The following is a 13,439-nucleotide window of genomic DNA, read 5'->3' on the forward strand; positions in this document are numbered from 1 at the left end:
AGTTACAAAAAATGTGAGCGTAGGTTTCAGTTTACAACGGCACCTTCCCTCCAGCGATCGCCATTTCCCCTACAGCGCTCTGAGCGACCCCCACCACTACCACTCTCCCCACGCTTCACCAGCCGACTGCGCATCTAGCGGCCACGGCATTTTGCGCGCATTATTTTTTTTCTATACCGAAGTCCTGTGACAAATACCAAAGACGTCCGCGTTGCCGGAAGAAGCCTAGCGACATGCTTGGCGTTATTCAGGAGTGAAGGGCTGTGTGCGGAACCGGCTCATACGTACTCTATCGCTCTGAAACCACACTCGCCCACAGAAACACATCATAGCAGTGCACAACTCATACCAGGTATCTACACTACGGAGATAAACATAACTTCATAAAAGAATAATAGGAAGGAGTAGTAAATCATCTCCATTATAGAAACTTGTACAAAGTGCATACCCAAGAGGTAGAGGGGAGCTCTCCTCCCCCCACCGTCCAAGCAACGTTTTACTAAAAGCGCTTATATTCTCACTTATATCATCCCAAATTTCTCATCTAACTTCCGGGAAACAAAGTAATATGAAAACAGAGTATCTAAAATAGAAAGGAGTTCTAGAAACTTACAAGTTACGATTAATAGAGGATACTTTCCAGTTGCTTGTCTGGGAGGCTTGTCTATGTGACTGGGATCGTCACCTGGTCAGCTGTATATTGCATTCAAGCGAGATCAATACGCCAGTTCGCAGGTTCACTATACCAGCTGCCAACAGCATATCACATTTGGCCCTTCAATCCACAGATGGAAAGGATAAACTACAAGTACAGAATGTTGATTAAGGTAAGACAGAAAGAGATAATTACAAAAATGGTTCAAATGGCTCTAAGCACTATGGCACTTAACATCTGAGATCATCAGTCCCCTACACTTAGAACTACTTAAACCTAATTAACCTAAGGACATCACACATATCCATGCCTCAGGCAGGATTCGAACTTGCGACCGTAGAAGCAGAACGTTCCAGACTAAAGCGCCTAGAACCACTCGGCCACAAGGGGCTAGCAGATATTTACAACTTCTACAAACAAAAAAATAGCAAAATGACTGACTTCACCAAACAAAGGCAAAAAAACAGCACTCCTACCATTTACCCACTCTTATCGTCAAACTCTGCAGACCTGTGTTCACAGTGTTAGCGCTAAGTGAAATATAAATATGATGGGTGCACACTTCTATTTCTTTTCGTACAAATTGTAAGTAGGCTGTTTAGGTTCTTATATTGGTAACGCCGCCGCCACGTAGCGCTCTCTGTATGAAAATCACTGGCTGTGCTGTGTGCAGTCGGTGTCCAGTTTGCATTGTTGTCAGCCATTGTAGTGTTGGGCAGCTGGATGTTAACAGCGTGTAGCGTTGCGCAGTTGGAGGTGAGCCGCCAGCAGTGGTGGATGTGGGGAGACAGATGACGGAGTTTTGAAATTTGTAAGCCTGGATGTCAATTATGAATATTAAGGTAAATACATTGTTTGTTCTCTATTAAAATCTTTCATTTGCTAACTATGCCTATCAGTAGTTAGTGCCTTCCGTAGTTTGAATCTGTTATTCACTTGGCAGTAGTGGCGCTCGCTGTATTGCAGTAGTTCGAGTAACGAAGATTTTTGTGAGGTAAGTGATTTGTGAAAGGTATAGGTTAATGTTAGTCAGGGCCATTGTTTTGTAGGGATTATTGAAAGTCAGATTGCGTTGCGCTAAAAAATATTGTGTGTCAGTTTAAGCACAGTCACGTGTATAATTTTTCTAAGGGGACGTTTCATATGTCGACCCTTAGCCTAGGATACCTCACTGGAATCTTCTGATTTTTTCTTGTAGTTTGTGTAATTAGTGTAGATTTTGTTTATTGCTATTGCGTAATTGTAGAGAGAATCTCCTTTGTGGTTACAGTCTTTCATTGTTGTACAGTAAAACAGGTGTGGCACGCATGTAAATTTGCACCAAGTATTTCGTAGCTGCGCTTGCAATTAATTAGATATCATTTTCAGTGCTATGTTAATGTGTTCTCTTATTTTTGCTCTTCAAATTGTGTTTTTCTGTGTTGTCGTGTGAAATATTGTGACAATAATGGCGTGTGAAAAATGTAATACTAGGCTCCAAAGTAAACTGAGAAATAATAGTGATGACGAGCGTAGCTTATCAGCACCACTGTGTAGTGAATTAACAGACATTCGAAGTAGTAATTTGGTAATTGTGCATAGCGAAATGGAGCGGGCGGCAAATAATGGTGTAGACAGTGAAACAGGTAGTGAACAAGGAAGCATTATCGATCGATCGGTCGGCAACAGCTCGCCTCAGGAATCCGAAATGACAGAACACAATATTGCAAATACTGTAGACTTAGGTTTAGCGTCCTCACCGTTTTCTCAAATAAGTCAAGACACATTTTCTGCTTGTCAAAATGTGAATGTAGCCGGTGCAAATGCACTGCCGAAAAGCATACAGGAACAGATTCCAGACACTAAAGCATTGTTATTACAATTAATACAACAAATGGGACAAACACAGCAAAAGCTTCAAAAGTTAGACACAATGGAACAAAATCTTCAAAAGTTAGACACAATGGAACAAAATCAGAGACAAACACAGCAAAGGCTTCAAAAGTTAGACACCACACTTGAACAAACACGTGAAGATTTAACTACTGAGTTACATAACACTGAATCGAAATGTCAAAAAGTCTGTAATGACGTAAAAACACAAATTTGTGAGCATTTTCAACCTATTTTTTCGCGGCATGAAAATGCATTACAGAATCACAAAGCAGCCATAAAAGAACTGCAAACCATTGTTCATGAAAATCATGAGACCTTGTTGGCTGAAATTGACTCAGTTGCATCTACCGATTCGGTTACGCAACTTGCAAAAACTCAGGAAAACTTAAAGGACACAGTAGATTCGATTTCAACACAAATGGTCACTCTGAAACTTGGTTCAGAAAAACACACTGAGGAAATGTGTTCACTATCGGAGAAAGTAGCCGAACTTTCGGATCAGGTCACTAACTTATCTACAAAGGTAGATGATGTTCTGAATGACACAAGACTTGTAGCCTTCACTGACACAGAAGAGTATGAACAAATTAGAAAATTCAAACAAAATCAAAATCAAATCAACACACAGTACAAAAGAGAAATCCGGGAAGTACAAGATCAGTTGACGCAGGTAATACAAGAATTACATGTTTCAGAGGACACTCGCGCTCCAGTACGGGAAGAGGGACATAGAAATACGGAACAACCACAAAATAATAACACAGGGCATTTTGGAGATTATGAAAGAAATTGGCAAGGTGCACCGAATTTTGAAATGGAACCGCCAAAACGACGTAACAATGACCGACATGTGACTCGCCGACATGATGATTTTGACTATAAGCTGTTCATTACTACACGTAAATTCAAAACATTTAAGAATTCTAGCAACGACATTCATCCACAAGCGTGGCTCCATCAATTCTCTCATTGTTTTCCTCCCAACTGGTCATTAGAGCATAGGTTAGAATTCATGTGTGGCTATTTAGAGAATGAACCAGCTGTAAGAATGCGATCGGTCATTCACGATTGCCACAGTGAAGGAGAATTCTATCATGCCTTCCTCTCAGCATATTGGTCTCAAACTACACAAGACCGAGTAAAACATAGCATCATAATGATGAAACATTTCGAACAATCTGAATTTTCCAGTCTTGTGAAATATTTTGAAGACATGTTGCACAAGAATCAGTACCTGTCAAACCCATACAGCCCCTCAGAACTCATCCGCATTTGCTTAATCAAATTACCTGAACATTTACGACATATTATTTTGGCAGGACGTTGCAAAGACGACATTGAAGCTTTTCAGGGACTGTTACAAGAATTAGAAATTGACACAGGCAGTCACGGGATGCGAAAACAGGAAAACAATCACTACAGATCACATCCGTCACAATTCCGCGATGACAGAAATAATACACGACAAGGCTCTTCTTATAACGTAAATCGTGACCAAAACAGACACCACCCGTATGACAACCACTGGCAGAGTAATAGTTACAGAGAAAGATCGCATTTCCGTGGTAATGAATATCACAGAGACAATCAGAGAAACAGATAATATGAGAACCAAAATAATTATTATCAAGGGAGACAGAATAACTTTAGACACAACGGTCCAGCGCGCAGTTACGATTCAGGAGAAATTCTCCACCACGTGACCGACAAGAAAGAAACTATGGAATCTACCGACATGACGACAGACGATATGATCGTAACGACAGACCTGAATTGCATCAGAACTGGCGGGATTCAAACAGAGCAGGGACCTCTCGGCAAGGCGAATTTGCAGAAGTTAGGTCTCCTAATCCCAATAACGACGCGCGCCAACAAAGAAACAGACAATGACTCGCACCGCAGGCAGCCACTTGCACCTGCTGGCTCAGGGAAAAATAACATTGACGCTACCCTTGAGCAAAATTCCAGGATTCTTTACAGACGAATACCGCATGATAATTCCGTTCAAGTTGAACCTCTGCGTACTAGGAAGAGTAAAGATTTACACCACATTTCACATGTAAAACCGTTTATTGAAAGATAATCTGCTTTTTAACTTTGTCTTTGCCATAAAACGTTTCACTTTACATTGCTAGTATGCATTGTCAGACATAGAAACTGTTACCATGCAACAATGTTTGAAGTTAAATATCCAGTCAAGAACCAAGAGAACTTATTTAAACAGTAATTACAAATGCATTGTTATAGTGAACAGACGACACAGTGTTATTGTGTGTGTACATTCTTGCTTGTTAGTTGCACGATTACGTAACGACTATAAGGCTCACATACTTAGAACATATACTGGTACTACTAATGAGATTTTAATGGAACATTTTGGTTCACTTGAAAATACATTCTGGATTTAAAGTACTTTCTGTGAGATACCAGATGACACAGTGGTTAGTTTATGTGACAGCTACACAATTTCATCACGACGCTACTAATGAGAGACAATTTACAATGTTGCTTTTGCGGTGTTTCTGTTTTATATCTTCACAGTTTTTCTGAATTATTCTGGAAAGTAAAACATGTTTTAGTAGTAACTTTAGTGGTATAGCTACAATGAGACTGCCTTTTCCGTAGCACAACAATACGTTACAGCACAGTACTTTCTTGATCATAGTAAGGTATGTAATAACTACGGTATCCATACGCAAAGCATTTCACTTTCGTTTGTGATGAGGTAAGTACATTGACTTCAGCAGAACTTTGCTTACAGAGGACGATAACTATGACAGTTCCACAGAATTATCTTACAGCAAGACGCACATTTAGCGCTACAGGACACGCATTTGAGTGACTAATTTTGTACTTAAACCATTTATTTTTCAAGATTTTTGAATTACAAAGAAAGTTTTACGTGATACATTTCATTCCATTGCTGTAATCTGTAACACCTGAGGGTATAATTACATTAATCCTCAGTGGGGTACATGCTTACTTTGTGTATCATGTGTTTGGCAAGCACAAGGAGCCCTAGCTAATATGGTATTTGCTTATACAACTTTACACATCGGTACCATATTCCTATAACACATAAATTACATAGCTATCTGATCATTTAACTGAGCGATAAACTTTTTTTTTACATCAGTGACACATGTTTACACAATTACACAGTTGGATAACTTCACACTTATGAAATTGTATTTTGTCTGTACTTTGTGAACTGCTCATATTTTTTCGGAACCATTGTGATATTATGAGAGCTTTGAATGATATATTTGGTATGGGATCACGATTTTTAAAGTACGTTTGAGGCAGATGACACTTTTGACAAGAGCAGAGAATTTTTTTTAGGTTTTGAAATTATTGGAGGAAGCTACGACGATTTTGAGATTTGACTGAGGTGTTATGATGTTATTATTATGACGACGATGTGTATTATGCTGTTGAGGTATGTTTATGATCAATAAGCCGATGTTATATGAGGAATTTGATTATGCTACGTATTTATTATGATGAAATATTGAAGAAGTGTCGACGAATATGTATATGTGTAATAAGGTAAGGAATAATGAGTAGTGGTTAGGGACTCTGACTTGTGAAAAAGGATGTTGGAAACCAAGAATCGTACTTTAAGAGTTATGAAATGTGTGTGTATATGCGTGAATGTATCACAATGCCGGCGAAAATTTTTTGGATACTGTTATATTCATAAGATTTTGTTTCTACACACTTGCAACGCAAATTCTTGACCTGTGAAATATTTTTATATGAGACTGTCACTGTAGCGGAAACTGCTGTCGTAAATATTTCCGTAAGAAAGTTAAGTGACCATCTGCACGTCGTGGGCACCCAGCTGTGTCAGACGGCTGGAGAAAAAGCCATTAGTGTGTCCTTTTCAGAGGCACAGGTAGAAAAAAAAAGGGGAGGCCATTATCCTCGCTATTGACATTCCTTTGTAGAAAGCATGGTAAATACGACACCCTCAAACTTGAAAACATGATAACACTGTGGAGCTATTAATTTATGATATTTACTAAAATCCCCAATGAAATGATCAGAAACATTTTACATCTATTGTCTTTGTAGTTGAGAGATTGCTCATTTTGTTTAATATCTGGTTTCCAGCTGTGTTGCAGCATTAGTTTTATAAAATCAACTTAGATGCATTTGCTAATGTGAACATTTTCTGTCAACAGATCTATTAAATAATTATTTTCTGATCCACATTCTTCGAAAAAGGAGGTCTTGGAATGGAAAGAACAATAAGAATGGACTAATAACAATAACTGCATATATAATTTTCTTTTCAAGTACTTGGTAATTTCTTTTGTAGAATAATTTGTGGTGCACCACTTTAATTACATAGACATTAAGATGTGAATTTACATTTCCCTTGTCTGCACTGTTGTCTTTAGTGTAATGTTTTTTTCTGCTTGAGCTATATCATGTTTAGATATAAGTTCTTCCATTTACTGCTGCTGTTTGCCAGGCATAATGTTACTGAATTTGACTTTGTGTTACTCTTCTAAGCCAGTTTACTACTGATTTATTTTTCTTGTTTGCTGCACAGTGCCTTATATTAGTTGTAATATTGCAATTGCTTTGCCAATTTGAATTTTTTGTCATTGATTTTTGTGTTAATTGTTTTGTGCTGCTGCATTGCCTCGTTCCTTAGTTTAGCATCTGGGCTCAGTAGATTTAAGTTAGCTTAAGATGGGGTAGGCTATATAAGAGAATGAGTTGCGATGAATTTGAAGAAATGCACTGAGAAGTTGTATGAACAAAGTACAGGTATAGGTAGGATTTTCATGGAAATAAATAATGAGGTAAGAAATATGTGAAATAAATACAGAAAGCATGGTTGGATAGGATTTTTTTGGTGGAAGCAAAGGTTGAAATAAGACAAAAGATCTATGGAATGAAGTTTTGGGTTCGACTGCAGTACCAAATGTTACACTGAAAACAAACCCTGTCCTATCCTTTTGTGTTATCCCACTATGTTTTTGTGTACCCTTGTGTATTTGTTTTCTTCCTGTCTCTGTGTAGTTTCATAGAATTTTTCTTCTTCTAATACTAAGCTACATTCACTATGATGAGGAATACTGTTATCCTCGAATATAATTGGCATTAATAATATGTTATTTACCTTGTAAAGATGTTTAGACATTATTTATTCTGTTTTGTTTTAATGCTCATGTGTGAAGTTGATGTTTCAATAATTATTCTGATCTTTTATATATTTACTTATGTCATAATTCCTGTAACACTGATGTATATGTCTATTTCTATTCTTTTGTAAAGCCTGTTTTTACTACAAATGTTATCTGTATTGTTATGTTCTTTAATGATGTATTTTGTACCTTTGTTATTGTATTCTTATGTTATAAAATTGTAATTGACACCAGTTCATCAAATTAAGTAACTTGTAAGTTACATTTCACTGCACACCTTTCTGTTGGTCATAGTATATGGACAATACGTGAGAAGTAGGGACTGATAGTGTTTCCACGTGTGTTAATAATTCAGCAAGGGACTGGATAACAGCATTGCTGGTTCTAAGGACATTTCAAACAAATTTTTGTGAGTGGACAAGTGGTGGTTTATGAACTTGCTATATTCTCCACAAGACTCTTCGATGGTGATTGTGCACCTGCACAGTCGCAACAGATGGGTGCTGGCCATCTCTACAAGGACTACAGTGGGTCTGCATCTTTGATGACCCACCAATACCATTATTTCCACAAGGACTACAGTGGGTCTACACCTTTGCTGACTTACCAGTACCATTATTTCTACAAGGACTGCAGTGGTCTGCACCTCTTGTGGCCCACCAATACCGTAATCTCTACCAGGACTACAGTGGGTCTACTCTGTGATGACCTACCTACCAATATTCTTCAAAACTTCGACTGACTCTGCTGTGGGTTTGGTCAGTTGTGGCCCATTACCTGTCTGCATGTCAAGAGTCAGCACTGTCTTTCCGTTGGAAGGACAACACTACTTCTTCATGACTGCATGGAAATCCACTACTTCTGTGTGCAAATTTCTTTTACTAATGAGACTTCGTGAAAAAAACTGTAATTACTATTATGTTGAATGATCAGAACTATCTTTATGGAGTGTGAGAAAATTTTAGCCTTTGACCAACATTGTATTGATAAGTGTGGGCATTTGATTTCTTTGTTATTGTAATTATGAAAAATTTTATCAAATCATTATTGGCCACTGCCCAAAACAATTTGTAAAATTTTTGTGGGGAGCATGGGGGCTATGTAAGTAGGCTGTTTAGGTTCTTATATTGGTAACGCCGCCGCCACGTAGCGCTCTCTGTATGAAAATCACTGGCTGTGCTGTGTGCAGTCTGTGTCCAGTTTGCATTGTTGTCAGCCATTGTAGTGTTGGGCAGCTGGATGTTAACAGCGTGTAGCGTTGCGCAGTTGGAGGTGAGCCGCCAGCAGTGGTGGATGTGGGGAGACAGATGACGGAGTTTTGAAATTTGTAAGCCTGGATGTCAATTATGAATATTAAGGTAAATACATTGTTTGTTCTCTATTAAAATCTTTCATTTGCTAACTATGCCTATCAGTAGTTAGTGCCTTCCGTAGTTTGAATCTGTTATTCACTTGGCAGTAGTGGCGCTCGCTGTATTGCAGTAGTTCGAGTAACGAAGATTTTTGTGAGGTAAGTGATTTGTGAAAGGTATAGGTTAATGTTAGTCAGGGCCATTGTTTTGTAGGGATTATTGAAAGTCAGATTGCGTTGCGCTAAAAAATATTGTGTGTCAGTTTAAGCACAGTCACGTGTATAATTTTTCTAAGGGGACGTTTCAAAATTATGAGGTTGTCAAAGTTGAGTGCTTGTTGCTATTTAATAAATTGCATTATACATGTACTCCGGACATTTTCTGAGAAGTGTTTTTCGAATACTGTATTTCTCTTAGTTGCAATGTCTCAGAAGTTATGCTAAGCGGATATACCGGGTGATCAAAAAGTCAGTATAAATTTGAAAACTTAATAAACCACCGAATAATGTAGATAGAGAGGTAAAAATTGACACACATGCTTGGAATGACATGGGGTTTTATTAGAACCACCCCATATTGCTAGACGCGTTGGTGATGATCGTGCGCTCAGCCGCCACTTTCCCAGGTCCCCAGATCTCAGTCCGTGCGATTATTGGCTTTGAGATTACCTGAAGTCGCAAGTGTGTCGTGATCGACCGACATCTCTAGGGATGCTAAAAGACAACAGCAGACGCCAATGCCTCACCATAACTCCGGACATGCTTTACAGTGCTGTTCACAACATTATTCCTCGACTACAGCGATTGTTGAGGAATGATGGTGGACAGATTGAGCATTTCCTGTAAAGAACATAATCTTTGCTTTGTCTTACTTTGTTACGCCAATTATTGCTATTCTGATCAGATGAAGCGCCATCTGTCGGACATTTTTTGAACTTTTTTTTTTATTTTTGTTCTAATAAAATGCTATGTCATTCCAAGCACGTGTGTCAGTTTGTACCTCTCTATTTACATTGATTTATTCAGTTTTCAAATTTATACTGACTTTTTGATCACCCGGTACACTGAGACGCAGAAGTTAAGGACGAACGTAACTTTCGCATGATGTGTCACTGCCAAATAAAATATCGCTTTGAAATCTGGACCATATGAAGAAAGAACTACGACAGCATTGTATAGAATAATATAGAAGGTAATTAAAATAAATACGCAATGACACGAACAGAAGAGACACTTTTATTCAAAGGTAATAATTACTCTGAAGTCACCATGATTCATAAAGCTCCTCTGGACGCTACAAACGGCTGGACTTTTTTCTGTAGCGGATGTGTGTTCACCACGGACATCTGTACATGCTCTACAACGTGCTCCTTCTCTGGCCACAAGGCTGGTCAGCATTTCTTGTGGTAGGGAGTTCCATTCCGCCGCTAGGGTGCTTAACAAATGCTGGGTGGTTGCTGGTGCATGTGGATATGTTGCAATACGTCTCCCCAACACATCCCATACGATCTAGATGGGATTTAAGTCGGAGGAACAGCAAGGCAGACCATTCGCCGAATATCCTCTCCTTCCATGAGTTCCTTCACCTGCGGTGCTCCATACGGTCGCGCATTGTCTTCCATAGAAATGAAATTACGGTTGAATTCACACCTGAAATGATACACATTGGGAAGGAGTACAGTGTTACAATAGTGTCGACCAGTGAGTGTGCCGTGGTCAAAGATTAGGAGGTCTGTACACTCATGCGACGTAATGTCTCCCATCACCATAACATCTGGACCACCAAAACGATCAGATTCGAGACAACGTTCGTCGGTGCATTACCTGTTCCTACCTCTCTTCATATGTGCAACATTGTATAGCATACTTGTTTTGGTGATCCAGGTGTCATGGTTGCGGAGGCATAATGTTGCACGGCATACAGACCCACAAATCTTTGAACATACACTACTCGCCATTAAAATTGCTACACCACGAAGATGACATGCTACAGACCCGAAATTTAACCGACAGGAAGAAGATTCTGTGATATGCAAAATTATTAGCTTTTCAGAGCATTGACACAAGGTTGGCGCCGGTGGCGACACCTACAACGTGCTGACATGAGGAAAGTTTCCAACCGATTTCTCATACACAAACAGCAGCTGACTGGCGTTGCCTGGTTAAACGTTGTTATGATGCCTCGTGTAAGGAGGAGAAATGCATACCATCACGTTTCCGACTTTGATAAAGGTCGGATTGTAGCCTATCGCGATTACGGTTTATCGTACCGCGACATTGCTGCTCGCGTTGGTCGAGATCCAATGACTGTTAGCAGAATATGGAGTCGGGGGGTTCAGGAGGGTAATACGGAACGCCGCGCTGGATCCCAACGGCCTCGTATCACTAGCAGTCGAGATGACAGGCATCTTATCAGCATGGCTGTAACGGATCGTGCAGCCACGTCTCGATCCCTGAGTCGACAGGTGGGGACATTTGCAAGACAACAACCATCTGCACGAACAGTTCGACGTCGTTTGCTGCAGCATGGACTATCAGCTCGGAGACCATGGCTGCGGTTACCCTTGACGCCGCATCACAGACAGGGGCACCTGCGATGGTGTACTCAACGACGAACCTGGGTGCACAAATGGCAAATCGTCATTTTTTCAGATGAATCCAGGTTCTGTTTACAGCATTATGATGGTCGCATTCGTGTTTGGCGACATCGCGGTGAACGCACATTGGAAGCGTGTATTCGTCATCCCCATACTGGCGTATCACCCTGCGTGATGGTATGGGGTGCCATTGGTTACACGTCTCAATCACCTCTAGTTCGCATTGACGGCACTTTGAACAGTGGACGTTACATTTCAGATGTGTTACGACCCGTGGCTCTACCCTTCATTCGATCCCTGCGAAACCCTACATTTCAGCAGGATAATGCGCAAGCGCATGTTGCAGGTCCTCTACGGGCCTTGCTGGATACAGAAAATGTTTGACTGCTGCCCTGGTCAGCACAACTCCAGGTCTCTCACCAATTGAAAACGTCTGGTCACTGGTGGCCGAGCAACTGGCTCTTCACAATACGCCAGTCACTACTCTTGATGAACTGTGGTATCGTGTTGAAGCTGCATGGGTAGCTGCGCCTGTACACGCCATCCAAGCTCTGTTTGACTCAATGCCCAGGCGTATCAAGGTCAGAGGTGGTTGTTCTGGGTACTGATTTCTCAGGATCTAAGCACCCAAACTGCCTGAAAATGTAATCACATGTCAGTTCTAGTATAATATATTTGTCCAATGAATACCCATTTATCATCGGCATTTGTTCTTGGTGCAGCAATTTTAATGACCAGTAGTGTAGAAAACTAACCGGTCAACGTTATTGTAACACTGTACTCCTTCCCCATGTGTTTAATTTTGGGATGCAATCTATCCTGGCGTTAGTTTTATGAATGACAATGTGCTACCGCCACGAACGGCGCAAATGTAGGAGCTATTGGAACGATAGGAATATCGGTGAATGGACTGACCTGCCCGTTTCTCCAGCTTAAATCTCATCGAGCGGAAGTTGGATGCTTTGGGGAGGAGTACTGCAACAGGTCCACATGCACCAGCGACCATCTAGCAGCTCTCAACTGCCCTAGTGAAGGAATGGTACGCTCTACCACAAGAACTCTTCACTAATCTTGTGGCCAGTATGGAAGCGTCCATTGTTGTCGGTGGTGAACACACACCTTATTAAGAACGATGTCCTGCCTTTTTAATGTGCAGATGCCATCATGAATTGTGGTGACTTCAGTGTAGGTATTGGCTTTGAATATAAGTGTCATTTCTGTTCGTCTCACTGCGTTTTTTCTTTCAGTTACCTTCTGTACTGTACTATACAGTGGCAGTCCCTTGTATGTATGATACAAGTTTCATCGAGCTATGTTACCTCGCAGTGACACATCATGAGTAAGTTACTTTCCTGTTATGTTCTGGACACCACTGTACTTACTTCCGTATGCTTCCGCGTGCAGAGTCAGCTGACTTAAAAGTGTTCTGGCTATGTTGCTGCGTCGTATTGTAAAATTACTGTCAGTGGATAAAACCGACATATCAGCCACGCGTACAGTGGCCTTCCCGTCATCCAGAAGAAGGCCACTGCAGCCGTGTAACCGTGCATTCTCCTCACCCAGAAGAGGGTCACTATAGTCGTGTCTGAAACTTCGGTGTTATCCAGTGACAGTTATTTTACAACAGGACGCAGCACCATACCTACAAAACTTTTATGTCAACGGTATTCCAATACAGGGTGGTGACCGGGCCAAATATCTCACGAAATAAGTATCAAACGAAAAAACTACAAAGAACGAAACTCGTCTAGCTTGAAGGGGGAAACCAGATGGCGCTACGGTTGGCCCGCTAGATGGCG

Source organism: Schistocerca cancellata, chromosome 1 (genome assembly GCF_023864275.1).
Source record: "Schistocerca cancellata isolate TAMUIC-IGC-003103 chromosome 1, iqSchCanc2.1, whole genome shotgun sequence".
Classification (NCBI taxonomy): domain Eukaryota; kingdom Metazoa; phylum Arthropoda; class Insecta; order Orthoptera; family Acrididae; genus Schistocerca; species Schistocerca cancellata.